Genomic DNA, 18099 nt, shown 5'->3' on the forward strand with positions numbered 1-18099 from the left:
TGACGTGACACCTCGTGTTGATGTGGCGGCGGCGGCATGTGATCAGACCCACAATGCTGCGCTCGACGCCTGCAGGCTGACCCAACCGTGACGTCTCTGCAGTGCAGGCTCATCATCAGCCCCTGCAGCTCCGGCACTCTGGGGGGAGGTGAAAGGTCAGGTGCTAATGATAAGCGATGATGTCAGTGCAGGAATGAGTCACTCATCTGCAGTGTCCCCCCTAATACCTGTTAAATCTGCTGCGTCTGCTAATGAAGGCCACGTTAATTCCAATGTCTCATTAGTGATAATCAGGAATGAAGCACGGAGGCGTCAGGTTCTGTCTTGGGGATGGGATTAACTATTTAATACATTTATTTAATTAAAACATTCACGTTTATGTAACGTGTGATCAAAGCATTTTTACCAGTTTCACTTTTTAAACCCACGTGTTTCTGATAGAAAACGGCTCATTTCATTGGTTGTGCGTTTGCACACGGAGTTGGTTGAAAGATGCGGTGAGACGTGAACTCGCTCGTGGCCGTGCGAGTGTGAAACTGCTTTAATAAAACATTGCATATGTTGTTTTTAGACTGGAGGGAAACGACACAAAGGACTGGAGTCTGAACACAGACATGGTCAGTTTATACAACAGTTAGCTCCGACCAAGTGATCTGATTGGACGAGAGTGATTCCATGAGGCTGATATAAAGAACAACAGCACTGGGACCTTTAACTCCATGTATCACCCCTCCTCACAGCTGTTCTATCAACCGTTAATCAGCGTCACATTAACGTCGTTATCGATCTCAGACTGTAACAAACAAAGATGAAAATATTCATAAATAACATTTGAACTAAACGATGTGAGGTCGTCAGGACACGATGAAGGAAGAAGGTGGATCCTTCAGAAACACCTGAAGGAACCTGTAGACAAAAGTAGCTAGCTAGTGTCACTGTGCAGGTCAGGAACAATTTTATGTGTTGCTTAGCAACAGTCCAGCACCAATCCAATTGCTGAACTAATTGTTTTGGCGTAGAGAAATAAATGATGAAATAAAGAAACAAGTCATAGTCTGTTATTGCTTATTGAACTAACATGGCGCTCGTAGAGCTGTTGTATAAAAGCAACGTCACACTCGAGGTCGTGATGTTGAACTGAATATCACCACGGATGTGATTCGGTAACCTCGTCGTCTCTGCAGCTCTCTAATGTACAAAAGCAAACCGATCAAAAACTGTATACGGTAAAGAGCTTAATGTTTATTCATGTGACTCCTCTCCAGAGAAAGTGTCAGAAAAAGCATCACGTGTGAATTAAAAGTTTGTGGAGCGTCTTGTGGTTCTCGTGTTGCTCCCACAGTCTGTAGAGCTGTTATCATAAAGTATCAGTACATAAACTTCTCTCGTCAGGCTGCCCATCCTTCCTCCCTCCATTAATAAGGAGGCAGTTGGCTTTGAGCTGGAGCTGGTATTTACAGCAGTTATAGATAGGAACCTGCAGCATGTTTGTTGGCCGGTGTCTCTGCGTGGTCTGAGCTGACTGTTGTGTAACTGTGTGTGTGTAGGAGTCCCAAACTTCTCCACAACATTTAAACCGATCACATAACTCACCCTCATTAGCCTCATGGAGGGGAGAGTCAAGTTGTGTAATGTGCGATTTCTCTTTTGTGTAAAGCATCAGCTGTTCATGTACGGTGCCGTGCATGTTAGCTTTCCTGAGTGTGTCTGATGAGCTCCTGTGTCATAAAAAGTGTAACAGAAATACTGCTGATGTTTTATGTTACATACATACATATAACACAGACACATGATGATGAAATAACCATCAACTCCATGACTCAGTGTTTCCACCTTGACCTGCAGTGAACCAATGACAGTCTCATTAACACAGATTCAGGGTTTCATACGTCACAAACCTCAGGAACCAATCCTGTCAACTGGTGGGAACGGGGGGCGGGGCTAAATATACCTGAAACCTTGTCAGTACAGAGAGAGAGAGTTAGCATTAGCATAACCGCTAACACTGTGTCAGCCACTGCCAGTTACAAGCTAACAAACACAGGTGTGTGTATAAGATGCTAACTATGTTAACATTCTGAAAAGATGCTAACTGTTCTGAAAAAATGCTAACCACGCTAATAGTCCTGAAAAAAGAGAGATGAGCTTCACACCCAGTTTTTATGTGTGAAAACATGTTGAACTCAATATGAATCACAGCAGAGGATTTTGAAACATGTCAGAGAAGAACAAATACACCAACCTGGAGCTGAACAAAAAGGACTATTGACCAGCCAGTGTAGCATTTAGGCTAACGACAGAAATCATTGTTTAAAAAAGAATCTCAGTGATTGGGGGCTAGAAAAAGGACGTGATTAGATTAACTGGGAGAGTTCGGAGGAGTCGAGCAGAAGAAAGGGAGAGATTGGTGGGTAAGAGAGGAAGGAATGGCCTGAAGCAGCTAATGGGCTCATTAGAAAACTCGTGGTCATGTAATGACCTGCCACTGAATGGACATCTGGGGCTCCGCACTGCAGACAGATGAACAGACAGAAATAGAAAGAAAAAATGGGGAGAGAGAGCGGACGACAGTAATAAAAAAGATGAGAGACATGTATTTAATTTAGCAAATGGAAATAATGAAGGGGCACTATATAACCAGGATGTCCACTTCATCCCATTCACTTTTCAAATAGATTTAATTGGATATGTGTTGTGATCAAAAATGTCAAACTCTACACAGGGATGAAAAATATCCTGTTAATCAGTAATTAGCTCGGGCTAACAGAACTCAAGCGGATACATCACATCAGTTCTGTTGTCTGTCCTCTCTTCTGATTGGCTGACTGTTTTCTGAGTGATCCAATAAAAATATAGCAGATTTCAGGTAAAAACACTCAGAGAAACCAAATCCTGCAAGGTTTGGATGGTGGGTCCAGGTGGGCGGGGCTTGGTGACTGCTTTGTTGTGACATCACAAAGTTCCAGAAGTCCTGACGGCTGGTTTTAAGGCTCAGTTTCTGAATACAGGCTTTGTGCATTTCAAAATCATTAAAATATATAAATACATAATAAAATAAAATACATTTGTCAGTTCGTACTTCAGTCCAGCTTAAAAGTTTTTGCCGAATTTGAAGGGATTCCCTTGAGCAGTTCTCATTGTATTGCCTTCACAAAGCTAAAACCGTGTTCTGTGAGCTCACCGTGACCTAGAACTTTGACCTTTAGCCACGAGTCGAAGTGAACGTTTGTACAGAATTAGAAGATGATGATGTGTTACGGATATATCACCCTCAAAGGACCAAAAAACACACGTTTTGTGAGGTCACCGTGAGGCTGACCTTTGACCTTTTGACCACCAAATCTAATCAGGTCATCCTTGAGTCCTAGTGAATGTTTTTACCAAATTAAAGAAGTTCTATCAAGGCGTTACTGAGATGCCGTGTCCATGAGAATGGGACAGACGCACACGCCAGAGACAACAATAAAACAATGTCTGACTGTCGCCGTCACGGACACATAAAAAGACATGGACATCTACCTTTTATACAGTATGACACCTTTAATAATTAGTTCATAGTATTTCTGGTTCTGACTAATCCAACCTGTTCCACCTGAGTCGGTCTCTGAGACGACCGTCTCCTTCACACTCCCTCACAGGTGATTGAGACTGACAGGAATCAGAAGTCACAGGAGGCTGTAGCGAGGTGTCGGGTATTCCACTGATTAGAACCGGTCTCCATGGCAACTCAGCTTCCCTCAGATAAATGTTTGTAGCCTGTGACAGGAAGTCAAGTTCAGACCCACGTACTCACTCACAGTCACTTATATGAAGCCAGATAAACCAGTGGACTGTTTTCCCCTGTCGCCGTTATCATCCGGGTTTAAACGCACAGTCAGGAGCTCCGTGTGTCCCGGTGCAGGTGTGACCGACAGCAGCTCGGTCACACCTGTGGCTGCTTCAGTGCATCATTTTCTTCATTTTTACACGTTCTGTCTGAAACTAAACAGTATTTGTCAAATGAATCCATAACACAGAGACTGTAACGCCGATGGGCTGTAAATGAGTTTATAATGTTTTCAGAGTAACTCACATTGGTTCTGATCTGTAGCCCAAACCTCTGTTTTCTTTTCATTCCCCCGTGTTGGCGACAGTCAGAGCGGCAGCCATTTTGTTTTCAGGTTTTCCTTACCTCCGTCTCATTTTCATGGACAGCACATCTGAACTGGTTAGATTATGGTGGCTGAAAGTCACCAAAATAGACTTTTTTCCCTCCCATACAATACAGTTATTAACAAAGTTCTCCTAATATATTCACACGATTGTACACAACGAAGCCCCTTTTCCACTGGTTGAAAAACCCGCTAACACCTGCTAACATTAGGTTTGTTAGCAGTGGACACTCACACAAACGACTCTGCAGGAGACGTGGTTATTTATCGGCAGTGGTGTGAACACAGCACACAGGTGAACTCGCTAATTTTTGCCCCTTTTCCTGCTGTGACGTCTTCCAGAGACACTGTGAACACACCTGGCACCTGTCCAGCTGCTGTTAAACCAGAAACACCTTCCTCTGAGAGTGAAGCTGCAGCTCTGAAATAAGTTGTAAAAACACACAATCACCGTTCTAAGCGTCTCACACGGAGGCTCCGACACTGAGGAGCAACAACCTGAGGACGAGACGTGACAGATCTATTTTACTGGTTAGCACGGCAGCTAGCAGCGCACTCTCTCCACTGCATCTGCATGCATGTGATGATATCACTCCCTGCAGGTGTATGTGTCCTGAGTCTGAACAGAAAGACAAACTTGATGGACAGTGGAAAAGGTGTCAATCAGCTTTTATCAGCCGGTTTACCTGCTTTAAAAACCCTGCTAATCAATGTTTTCAGGTGGGAGGTCGGGGGCAGATGTCGTCTTTTGTTGCTGTATCAGTGACTCCCCCTGGTGGCTGAGTACCAGCTTGGCTTATTGTCGACAGGTGAGGTAGCAAAGTTAGCGGCTTGTTAGCCCACACCTGTGCGAGGCTAACAGTAGAGCTAGCTGTGGTTCATAGTCATGTGATCCTATAAATCAGTTCACATCTTCACACTGCGCTGCAGTGTCTGATCGTCACTGAAACTCCCTCTAGATGAACTGACACGGACGATTAACAAATTAACAAAGGAAAATAATACATCAGCATTTGTGCCATTAGATTTTAACTAATTTATTAACCACGGTCGACTGCACAGCTTCATCTTTATTACACTATTACACTAAACACAGCATGTTAGTGTTTGCCTGCGTTTCATTGGTCCGCACTTTAACGCAGATTTAATCAGGTTCCTTTGTTGTAGTGTAAGAATGCGAAACAATATATATATATATATATATATATATAACTATATCTTATGTCCCATCATTTTTCAGTTTAACAACAACAGACAAACTAGAGTGCCCCCCCCCTTATGATCTTCCTCTGTAATGTCCACTCTCTCTGGTCTCAGGTCAGCGCCGCACACAGGGTGATTAAATATTGATTCAGTCGAGCCACCCGTCACCTCTTCAACCACTCATCAAATATATAAGAGCAGCGCTGCTGAGGTTTATCTCCTGTCACTGACCGGACCCCAGCGGCTGAAACAACTCGTGCTGGTGGTAATCGATGGAGGAGCGCCACCGATCATGTTCAGGAGACCTTAATCTCACTGTCTCACACACACACACACACACACACACACACACACACACACACACACACACACACTGTATGAGTTTTAGTTTGACAAACACACCATTAAAGGACAATAACACTGGTTTAGCATGTTTTAACCAATTAACTAAACTGTGTATACTTAACCAAGCAGCTAGTTATCTAGTCACCTAAGCAACATTAACTCTGACAACAGCTCCTTCACTTCTTCAGGGAACTGAGGTTGATACAACATGTCTTTGTTAATGAACTGAGAGCTGTTGATATTTGATTTAGAGACTATTTAATATGAGATGAGTTTGTGACTTCAGCACCACGGACAGCGTCATGGTTTCATCAATAACAGAGGGTTGAGCTTAACAACAGCTGTGGTAACAAAGGGGTTAAAAATCTGTCAAGTTATCATGTAATTAACAAACTCATAATCCATAAAACTACTGACGGTGTAACTGAATATAAATGAAATGAGTCAGATGATAAAAACCTATAATTACCTGCTCTTTAACTCTTGAACACATCACAGGTAAACTAGTCTTTCTCCTGTAGCAGACAGTCGAGCTGCGACAGCAGGAAGTGTCGACAGAATCTACGTCATCACATGAAGTCCCTGTTAGCTTTTTTCTGTGGGCAATTTTTTTTGAGAGCGAGAGAGAGAGACAGAGAGAGAGAGACTACTCTACCAGGTGAGCTACTGAGCCCCCAACCAACCAGGTAGTTTTTGACCCTAAACCTAAACCGAACTGTGACTGTTCCACGACCTAAACGTGTGTTCGTTACTATTACCATGACGACGAAGGTCCGGGACACCATGCATCGTGTCAGAGGGTAGACCTGTATGTTTGTTTATGGTTGTTCAGGGTGTGTGTGTGTGTGTGTGTGTGTGTGTGTGTGTGTGTGTGTGTGTGTGTGTGTGTGTGTGTGTGTGTGTGAGATGAGATGCTCGGCCACACAGAGCAGCAGCTCTTCCTGAACGTCAAAGAAAACAGTTCGTTTCATGTGGCTTTCTCTCTTACTCCTGAGCTCTCAGCAGATAAGAGTCCTGACCGCCTGGTGAGATGCAGCAGGCATCAGGGAGGGGGGGGGGGTTGTGAGAACCAATACCAACTCTCACCTCTCCCCGACGAGTTTTAATCCCTCCACCCCTCTCTGCTCTGTTCTTCCTCTCTGCTGGCAGCCGGCTGCAACCTCCATCACTCCCACGCAAACAACATGGACTCTGTACCCTCCACAGTGGGAGGACGGAGAGACGGAAACACCTCATGAGAAAGGAGGAGAATAAAAACAGTCACAGCTCAGTTTTAAACAGCAAGGCGAATGTATTAGTACCTCTCATCATCTTACACAGAGGTCATTCAGTGAGACAAACAGAAGGAAAAGAAGCATGAAAATAGAAGTAAAAGCACAATAAGAAAACAGAATCAAAACTACAGATTGTAAAATAGATAATATTTCATTAAAGAGGAGGATTAAAGATTAAATGAGGAGAACAGCACTTTTTATGTTCTATTTAAAGCCAGTTACAGTTCGGGCAGATGTGATCTCCAGTGGCGGCATGGTGGTTCAGTGGGCAGCACTACAGATGCCCCTATTGATCGCCCGCCGATCATTATCGTTCGATTTTCATTAAAACGTGATCAGTAGATGTGAACTAACGTTTCTACTCTTCAATCACCTTCAAACCAATCACGACGTGAATGTGATATGTCAGCGCTGTGATAGACGGGTGACATGTCCGAGGTGAACCCCGCCCTCGCCACATACCAGCTAGGATTGGCTCCACCCCCCTGTGACCCTGTAGGGATAAGCTGTCTATCTGATGGATGTACAGTTTGAGCTCCAGGTTCCACTAACTGAGCAGCTCCTGCAGATCTGAGTGACCTGTTGGGCTCATATACATGGAGCATTTCAGAAACACTCAGGGCCCAGAACATTCAGTGACTTATAGACAATAAGTGAAACTTTGAATTAAACTGTCTGACTGGAAGCCAGTGAATAAAGACCAGAGAACTGGAATAACATGTTCTCCGTCAGCAGCATCTGATCAGCTGTAGCTGTCTGATGGTTTTATTTGGGTAACCAGCGAGGAGAGCGTTGTGATGATCGACTCTGGAGGGTAGAAAGTCATGAATGAGTTTCTCTTGGTTGGACACAGTCTCTGAGCCTTAATGTTTCTGAGATGCTCAAACACAGATTTAGTTACAGCTTTGATGTGGTCACTGAAAGTAAGATCCTCATCCACGATTACACTGAGATATTTAACACGGGGTGAAGTCTTTAATGCTCCAGACTGCAGTTGGCAGTAAGTTACAACCTTCCCTCTTTGTTCCCAAATAGAATGTAGTTCTATTTGTAGTTGTAATGTAGCTGAAAGTGACGTTAGCGAGTGTAATCAGTGCATGAATTAAAGGCGACGAGTCACAGTTTAATATCTTCTGTCAAACAGAGACAGACTGACAGATGCTCCACAGCTGCTGTTCATGGCAGGTCTGTACAGATCTATCAGAGAGCTCGTATTCCTGGAGGTAATTAGGTTTGTGGCTGAGTTATCAGCAGTGGCGTGACTACACGGTGTAACTTTCTGCTCACCCACAGAGTAGTTGTCATTTACCTGTTGTCACTGAGCCTCGCCAATGTTACGCAGCACGAGTAACCATCAGCGACACGGTGAACGCAAAAGCAACAACCACAAGAACCAATATGAACATACACCGACCTGAAGCTGAAGAGATTGTGACTGTACACCTCTGCTTTTCCCTGTTATAATTAAACAGCTTGACCTTCCTGAAACACCAATACTTCATTTCTACTGATTTTATACTGAATGTTTATCCACTAAAATAAAACTCACCACCTGACTCCTCCAACATCCCCAAAAGCAATAGGGCCTGATATTTCAATGCTACTGTAGCAAGCTTGTGCAGAAGAATGTCACCTGGGACAGGTGTTTTATTTTGATAGGACATGGAAAACAGACAAGAAACACGGGATAAAGAGTAGGGGAATGGCGTGCTGTAAGGTGTACCCATTTGATGCCTATGTGTCACACGCTGTAACCACTCGGCCATTGGGCCACTACACTTGTTTTGTTTTTTCAAGTTTTTTTTTTTTTTTGTTGCCATTTTCTGCCTTTATTATTGGACAGGACAGTGAAGAGTGACAGGACATGGGACAGAGAGAGGGGGAATGACATGCAGCAAAGAGTCTGGCCAGTTGGGAGTTGAACTGGGGACTTGCCGACTCCGCTATCGCTATATATGAGGCCACGGGTCTCTGCTGGAGAACGGTGGATTGCTCTCTTCGGGTTGGGATGGGGGACCCTCACCTCCTCACCTCTGGTCATGAGCTCTGGGTTGTGGCCGAAAGAATGAGACCGAGGGTGGAGGCTGAAATGTGTTTCCTCTGCAGGGTGTATGGGTGAGGAGCTCGGAGTAGAGTCACTGCTCCTTCACATCAAAAGGAACCAGTTGAGGTGGTTCGGGCATCTGCCTCCTTGGCGCCTTCCTTTGGAGGTGGCCTCGGGGTAGATCCAGAACACACTGGAGAGATCATATATCTCATCTGGTCTGGGAACGCCTCAGGATCCCCAGGAAGAGCTGGAAGACGTTGCTGAGGAGAGGGATGTTTGGAATACTTTGCTCTAGCGGCTGCAACCGGGACCCGACCTGAGATAAGGGGAAGAACGGGTGGATGGATGTTTGTTGAAAATTAAACCATTGTAACATCCTGAGCAATAATATCTCTGCAACTGCGTCAGCCATCAGATCTCCATCATCACACACAGAGTTCAGGATCAGCAGCTGCAGCTGAATATCAAGTGCCCTCTGCAGAAACTTGATATTCACGTATTGTTAGGTGTTTTCGTTACACTGCACTCCCCCGGTGTGAAGACTCATGCAAACAGACACAGCAGCCTCCCTGCTAATGCTTAATCAGCCCCAACTCTCTCTGACAATCACCATGATTAGTGCTCCTCTCCACACATAATGAGCACATCTGTCTTCTCACAGGGAAAGCATTGATCCTCTGTAATGTGACACGATGACGGTTCAGGGAGGGACTGTGCTGGCTCCACCGGAAACTGTGGAGCTGATACATCACAGCAGCTTCACAGGAGGCGTCTTTTTACATTCACTCTGAGTCACGCTTAATGAAACCAGACCAGGTCGAAACCTAGTACGTCTGGACCGCCTCTGGTCAAATCCTGATTTTAAAACCACGACGTCTTCTGACAAAATTACCAAACACATCAATGAAAGACAAAGACTGAGCTGTGAGTTCAGCTGGATTTACTGTAACATGATCACTCAGAGAGAAAGTTAGAAGATACAGACTCTGTTTCTTATTTAGTCTCTCACACGGAGCACAGTACTTTAGTCTGTATTTACGTCACAGACTTTTATAAGAGGCAGGTCTTTATGTCTAACTCCCTCTGTTTGACGCGTAGACTTGGTCATAGCTGTATTTTACTACAAAGTTTTCAGTTGCTCCTGAAAACCCAGAAACCCTTTTATGTCTTAACAGAGCTTTTATTGTTGTGCTGCAGTGAGAGTTTCTGTTGTTTACGTGATATTCAGATCTGCTAGCTCAGCAGTTCACAACCTTTCCCATCTCAGGGTTCACGTAAAAATCTTAAAAATGTTGGTGGCCCTCGTCCGACTCCATCACAATACGGAGGCCAAATAATGCCTTTTTAGAGCAAACAAAGTGTAGATGGTGGCAAAGTAGTCCGGTCAGCAACAACATAAAAGTTCCTGTTGACTTTTATTACAGTGAAAGGCCTTCATACGAGAGAACATTAATTATATTTATTATACATTTTTTTATTTACATCTTTTCACCAAAATCGTACTGTTTGGAAATGATTTGTAGGCCCACTTGCAATACCTTCGTGGCCCACCAGTGGCCGCGGCCCACAGGTTGGGAACCACTGTGCTATCTTCTTTAGCAGTTAGTGATGACTTCTTTCTCTCCTGCTCTCTCTGCTCAATGTGTCTCATGTTTAGTTCTTCCTCTGCCTCCTTTAGTAATTATAACAAATGGAATCAAAGTAGTTTATTTGCTGTAATGGAGGCGAGGCTCAGTGTACTGGAAGTGCTTCTCCTCTTCCCTGCAGCTCCACAGCTTGGTAGAAGAGGTGTAGCCATGAGCCCCCGGACACCATCCACACACGGTCCAGACCTGAACCAGGTTTATACCCAGTCAGTTTAAAACAAAGTCTCTAAATCTAGTGACGATGAGCAAAGTTAGCAACACCTCTGTACCTTTAAAGTCTGCTCTGTGGTTTCTTTATGTTTTCTAATGACAGAGAAACACTGTGAGGAAAAGAGGAGATGCTGGAAGTCATGAGGTGAACAGAGGAAGCGTGAGAGAGTGGAGGAAGAGGTGTAAAGATGAGGTGTGAATCAAGAGGCAATAATGTTGAAACACACACACATTACTGTGTGTGTGTGTGTGAGAGAGAGAGAGAGAGAGATTAAAGGCCTGAAGATGAGCTGAGTGTTCATGTCTCCTGTGGAAACAGAGGATGTCCATTAAAAACAGATGAGTGTGTGTTACAGAAAGAGAGTGAATGAGTTTGTCACATCTGTAAGAAACAGGTGTGTGTGTATGGAGTCACAGGAGTGCCACAAAAAGGATGAATCTGTAAAAGAAAAAGGAAATATAAACAGCAGGTAATAAAAGAATAAATAAATAAAAAATGTGGAAATATAAAGAGAAATCAATAAAACAATAAAAAATGCTTTTGCTTTTTTGTATTATTTATTTCTCTTTATATTTCCACATTTTGTATTTATTTATTCTTTTATTACCTGCTGTGTATATTTCCACTTTTATTTTCTTAATCTTCTCCAGATGTATTCTTTTTTTATGGCACTCCTGTGACTCCTTATGTGTGTGACTTTGACTGATGAGTATTACTGAGCCCAGTGAACACAGCAGCCCTCACCTTGGTAAATCACGCCTTTATCCCAGGGATCAGCTCAGGTGTCTCTGCACGCCCACTCTTTCCCTCCGTTCTACATCCTACTTGACTCTTTTCTTACCCTGAGTCTCCTGCACCTTTATTTCCACTCTGACTCACCTCAGTTATAATTACATTTCACTAAGCCCTGCCCTGAACCCACCAATCCCTCATATATCCGCTGTATCATGCGACTGGAGGACTGCAGTCTTAGTCATAGCAGACGTTGCCTCTCTCTCTTTTCATCGCAGTAACGTCTCAAACGGCCGAGTGCGGTGCAGAGAGGCGGGAGAAATCAGCCGCTGCTGCAACAGTTCATTTCCATTGGCAACTGAAAAGCAGATGCAGAACGGTCGCCATGCCAACCGGTCTGACCCCTTGACCATCTCTTCCCCCTCCCTCCCTCCTTCTTTCTAACATCCTTCCATCCCACGCAAGAGGGCAGAAAAAGGCGTGAGAGGCAGAAACCTCCAGAGACCGAGTCCGTTTACACCGAGTCTCCCCGATTCACAAGACTCTCTCTCTCACACACACACACACACACACACACACACACACACACACACACACACACACACACACACACACACACACACATATTGTTGATTCTCTGCCGTCGTCCTCAGTGATGAACAGCAGCCACCGCCTCCTGGACGCCGTCCTCCTTTAAAGCTGCTATTAATAAGATTCACTGACAGATTTTAGGGCTGGACCTGAAATTCCCAGATTTTGGCTGTTTGCCTGAATGAATGTGGCATCAGGTGATCAGGTGTGATCAGTGACGGATCTGTGTTTCCAGATGGAGGGACGGACCACGTGCCTCTGTCCTCTGCCTGTGTTTTCCATTAGCTCTGGTTTATGAGCTCTCTGTGGCTGATTTCACAGGATTTCTTCTTCTTCCTGTCACAGGAGCCACAGGGTATCATTAATTTTAGTTTGGTTCATCACAGTGAGGAGGATTCATGGCTCCGCTTGTCCCTCTACATTTTAATAATCAGAAATAATGATAATAATAAAGCTGTTGTTTTATATTTATCATCTTTTATTTACCTGCCTTCAGTGCAGACTTGAAACAGGAGACAGAACAGGTGACTAATGGTAAAGTGTTGCTCGTAGTGATTCTTTCAGCTAGTTTTTTCATCTGCTTTGTTCTGCTTTTTTCTTCTTTTGGCCAGGATCATTTTTCAATTTGTGTCTGTCTGAACGGTCCAGAGAGGCAGCTGAATTTTTTTTTTCTGGGAAGAAAGGCAAAAATATTTCACTTGTTTTCACAGATTAAAAAAAAACAATTTTTGTTTTTCTGAAAAAAAAAAACAAAAAAATTCTAAGGTTTTTTTTGTTTGTTTTTTTGAGGGTTTTGTGAATCGACCCCGAACAGGCAAGTGGGAAAAATTTTTTGGAGGGGGACAATTTTTCTTAAAACTTTTTTCTTTCGTCCCAAAAAAAAAAAAATTATTCAGTTTCTTACAATTTTTTTTTTTTTAATTAAAAAAACCCAGAAAAGAAATCACTTGGCTCTCAGGGCTTGTTTTCAAAGATGAAAAACAAAAACAGATCCTGGCAAAAAGAATATCTTTCTTTGCCTTCAGGGCTTCCGTAGTTTGTTGGCAGCAGATTTTGTGATTTCCTTGTGGGAGTTGGGCAGCTCCAGGAGAAAGTGGGAGGAAGTGGGAGACGCTCCATGTCCTCTCTGCTAAAATCATCCCTGTCTCTCCTCCATGTTTGTTTGTGCTTTGTATTCTCCTCCCTGTCTCAGGACTCGTCCCCCACTGTCTCTCTCTGTCTGCACCTGGTCGAGGAGCGGCAGTATGACTCATACAGGGAGACAGGTATAGACCCATGGATAAAAATAGTCCAGATACATTTATATCTGACGCTGCTGGAAAAAGCATGTGAAAGATCTATATATGAATATTACATAAGCAAAGACTTATTGCCTGGACTAAATAAGAGTGGAGAGTAGATTAGATACGTTTTTGCACTTTTATTGTGTGTGGCTTGACATGTTGAGCTGAAGAAATACATTAACAGACAGTTTACTGGCTCGTTATAATAAGATCTGTTGATGGGAGTGAGAGCGATCTGCTCTCAGCTGATCTAAATCAAATCGTTTCACAGCTCAGAGATTCTGAAGCATGATCGTCCCCAGAAGTTTTTCCTTCCGAGGTTTGAAGTCTCTGTGTCCAGGACGTCATGTTATCGCCCATTATACAACAGTTAGGTCCGACCAAGTGATCTGATTGGACGAGAGTCATTCCATGAGTGATGATATAGTGAACAACAGCACTGGGACGTTTCACTACATGTATCACTCCGCTTCACAGTTTCTTATTTAAGCTATTTTTTCGGGCTTTTTATGCTTTTATTGTAGCTGCAGAGAGAGAGAGGGGAGAGAGAGGATGACATGCAGCAAAGGGCCACGAGTCGGACTCAAACCTGGGCCGCTGTGGTTAGAACGAAGCCTTAATGGTACGCTCTCTACCAGGTGAGGCACCGAGGCGCCCCCTACAGGTGATCTGTTAACCGTTAATCAGCGTCACATTAACGGTCGTTATCCATCTTAGATTTTAACAAAGGTGAAAATATTTCCAGAAATAACATTTGAATTAAGGAGAGGATGAAAGGAAGAAGCTTGGATACTTATGAGCCCGTGTGTCATGTACCAGTCCAGTTTCAGAACTATTTGTGTTGTAAACAAATTAATGATCAAATAAACAAACAAATGTGTTCAGAGAACTGCAGCCTCGTACCTACGACCGAATCACAGCTGTGCTTTAAATGAATACACATTCATATCAAAGCTCCAAGTTTCTTCTTCTGTGTTTTATTTGAAGTGTTGATCCATCAGAGGATGTAAAAACCATCTCAGTGTAGTTTTACATCTCCTCTCTCAGGCTTCTCTCTGGAGCTCTAGTAACAACAGGTCGGTGAGCCAATCAGAAGAGAGGAGGCTCTGAGCCTCTCTTCTGATTGGCTGACTGTTTTCTGAGTGATCCAATAAAAATAAAGCAGATTTCAGGTAAAACACAAGGTTTGGATGGTGGGTCCAGGTGGGCGGGGCTTGGTGACTGCTTTGTTGTGACATCACAAAGTTCCAGAAGTCCTGACGGCTGGTTTTAAGGCTCAGTTTCTGAATACAGGCTGTGTGCATTTCTCTGTGGACTGAGGCTTTGATACTTTCACAGTATTAATATAGAAGCTAGAGCTGATCTATAATCACACTACACATGGACAGAGACCTTTACACTGGAGGAGCTTTAAAATAAAACAGCCTGAACACAGTCTGACATTAATATTCTGTCTCTGCTACGTCCTGAACACAAACAGTTAAAAGCTCATAATAAAATTTGGCTGCTGCCCAAAATAAATAATGAAAAGTTAATGAAGAGTTCATAGAAACGAGGCTTAAAATATGTTCACATTTTAGAGAATGTAATTAATATCTTCCTCATACATTATATATTATTTCCCCCTCCTACAACCCAGCTGCTGTTAATCACAATGTTCATTTTCATGAGCTGGCCCGAGGATATCACTGTGATCCGCTCATCACTAACACATGACATAAAACTTTAAGTTCATCTGCTGAAGTCAACAGAAGAGCTGCTGCATGTTTATCACACACAGAGCAGGAAGCTGAAACAAAGAGGAGACAAAGTAAAATAAGTTAATCAATAATAAATAAATGGTACCGTTAACTGAACTTATGAGTATTCTGTTCATGGGAGCGTCCCAGTCAGACTTTACTGAGGTACTGGTTATTCAGTTATTTATTTGTAGGCATCAAATCACTCAATGGTTTTCGAGCCCTAAAAATGTTTGTGACACAGAAGGAGAAATGACTTCGCTCCTAACATGACAAAACTCCCGTCTCCTGGATGTGAGTGAATTATTTATGTAAACGTTGATCCGTGCATCGTCATGTGTTATTGTATGTTTCTCTCTGTGTAGTGTCCGTCCTTTAGAGAAACATAAGCTGGAGAAATCTAATCATTTACATTAAACTCCAGTTTTAGCCGTGAGTTTGAGACTTTAGATTTTACAATCAGACCAAATTTCTACCAGTTCAGTTGTTGTTGGGTCACAAGCTCCAACTGATCAGGACACAACAAACAAATGATATGATAAATAATAAATAATGATCACACACACAGAGCTGTTGACTTGTGCTCTGGTCCTGGTCTGTATGTAGAGGAAGTGCAGTTTGACCTTTTGTTTCTACTCGTCATCATCGACTCACACAGACAGAAAACAATGAGTCTGTAGCAGACACACAAGAAACCTGAGAGAGAGAGGGAAGTGAGACAAGTGATGCTGCCTAATTAGCTTTGTCTTAATTAGATCTGCTAACGAACTCAGTGGAGACAGCTGCCACTGCCTCGAAGACACCTTTTATTCTCCTTGTCAGCACATTCATGTCGAATATACAAATAAATACAGATAGTCATTTGAAGTGAATCATGCTGTGTCCATCACAGACGGTCTGTATACTGTAAATCATTTTAACTGAGGTGTTGACTGAGAGGACGTCGTCTCAGCATCATTGACTCATCACTGGATTTTCATTAGTTCCCAAACAGAAGCTTGTTTTAGAAAGAATGCTGATGTTGCTCTGTGTCAGCTGGAAGTGCTCTGCTGTCCCCTAGTGGCCATAAATCAATGAATGCAGCTTTAACTTATATTTGTATGCTTTGCTATTGCTACATAGCTATCATTAGCATTAGCAGTCTTGCTGAGAGCTTTGGCCATTGTGTTTACAATACAAGAGGTTATACTACGTCCTCTGAGCAGCCTGGATTCTACAGTGACTCGGTATCGGAAAGTGACAAGGCTTGCCAACCGGGCTAGCTGGTTAGCATGCTAACTTCAGTATCATGAAAGGGGTGATAGAAATAGAAGCCAAATTGGTGAGTAAAGGAATGAAGTTTGATGCTTAACTCACAATGTTTCTACTAGACTGTAAGCAGCTGTTAATGCTAACGTTAGCTATGTAGCATTAGCAAAACTTACAAACAGCTCCTTTTAAAGAACTTTTAAAACAGTAAGGGCCGGTTTATGGTCTCACAGGACTAATTTACGGCACATGCCGTCATAGAGTCGGGGGAGATGCAGTATTGTTAACAGACAGTCTCCTGGAAGACGCTCATCGTATTGAACTCTGTCGTTCACCTGAAAATAGTTTAAAAACGAAGGTGTTTTTGAATCCATCCAATTATCCGCTGAGCATTTCAGGAGGAGTACAAATCCCGCTTCAGCATTTCCATGAATTTTGATGAAGCAGGTTTTGGAGCAGAGACACAGTACGTTGACATGTGACACCAGTTCATGAGTGAATATCACCAGTTAATAGGAGGGAACATGGAAACATTGCTGGATCTGTAGGGATCAGACCAACCTGCCTCACACAGATGAATCCTCTCAGTCCTGTGAGGGAATCAGAGCTGGGTTGAGCCGTTCCTCTGCTCTTGTCGCTGCTATGTCAAAATGAAAGCATTTATTTCTGCATGCTTTTCCCTCAACCCTAATATGAAAGTAATTATGCAGATAATGGAGAGGAGCTGATGATTCATCAGAGACTTGTGAGTTATCAGGCTGGTGGAGAGGGAAAGCAGCAGAATGAGGGGAGGGGAGGGGTGCGACCTCTCCTGTGGGACAGCGGGTCCTCCATTTTTGTTTTTCCTAAGAAACAACCCACATTAACGTTGTAAATGTGACTGTTGCCACCGTCCAGAAAAACTATTTTAACTGTCAGGAAGTGAAGGTAAACATCCGTCTCATTCTCATATCTCAGCCAAACACTTTGGCACAAACATTCACTAGGACTCGAGGATGAACTGATTAGATCTTGGTGGTCAAAGGTCAAAGATCAGTGTGACCTCAAAAAACACTTTTTAGCCATTACTCAAGACTTCACACAGTAATTATGACAAAATGTCACACATATTCATATTTTCTATGACTGTGGATAAACAGGGATGTGACCTGAAACTAGTTTGAGAGGAGGAGGAGGTGATTCTAGTTTATAGATTAAATGACATACGGGAGAAAATGCGGGACAAATTTCAGCATTTTTATTTTGAAATAGGGGACGATCCAGTATCATACAGACTCTTCTAATGGGATGGAGTGAGATAGACAGACAGTACGATTGGAACCAACAACTCTTCTCTATATGTTAACGTTGATCTGCTGCAGTGAAAACACTCAGAGCTAAAACCTCCAGCCTTCTTCTTCTTCTTCTTCTTCTTTCCAGGGTCCAACAGCAGCAATAAAAACAGACTATTACACCCATAAAGCAGCGTTTTTTCCCCGCATCACAGAGAATGATGTTGTTGTTGGTCATTATGTTCCACTGTAATATTATCCACTAGATCCACCTCACAGAGGGAGAGCAGACAAGCTCAGAGGCTCAGAGCTGATGTGAATCACATACTGAAGACGAATGTATTCTCTGTGGTGGCGG

General features: G+C 43.2%; 1 protein-coding gene across 1 annotated transcript in view; it reads left to right on the forward strand.

Annotated features, from left to right (window-relative positions):
• The window catches only part of sgsm2 (small G protein signaling modulator 2), a 54829-nt gene that overhangs the window by 12552 nt on the left and 24178 nt on the right, over positions 1-18099 (forward strand). The gene's annotated exons all lie outside the window — the stretch shown is intronic.

This window comes from Seriola dumerili, unplaced genomic scaffold (assembly GCF_002260705.1).
Source record: "Seriola dumerili isolate Sdu_G_001 unplaced genomic scaffold, Sdu_1.0 BDQW01009052.1, whole genome shotgun sequence".
NCBI lineage: Eukaryota > Metazoa > Chordata > Actinopteri > Carangiformes > Carangidae > Seriola > Seriola dumerili.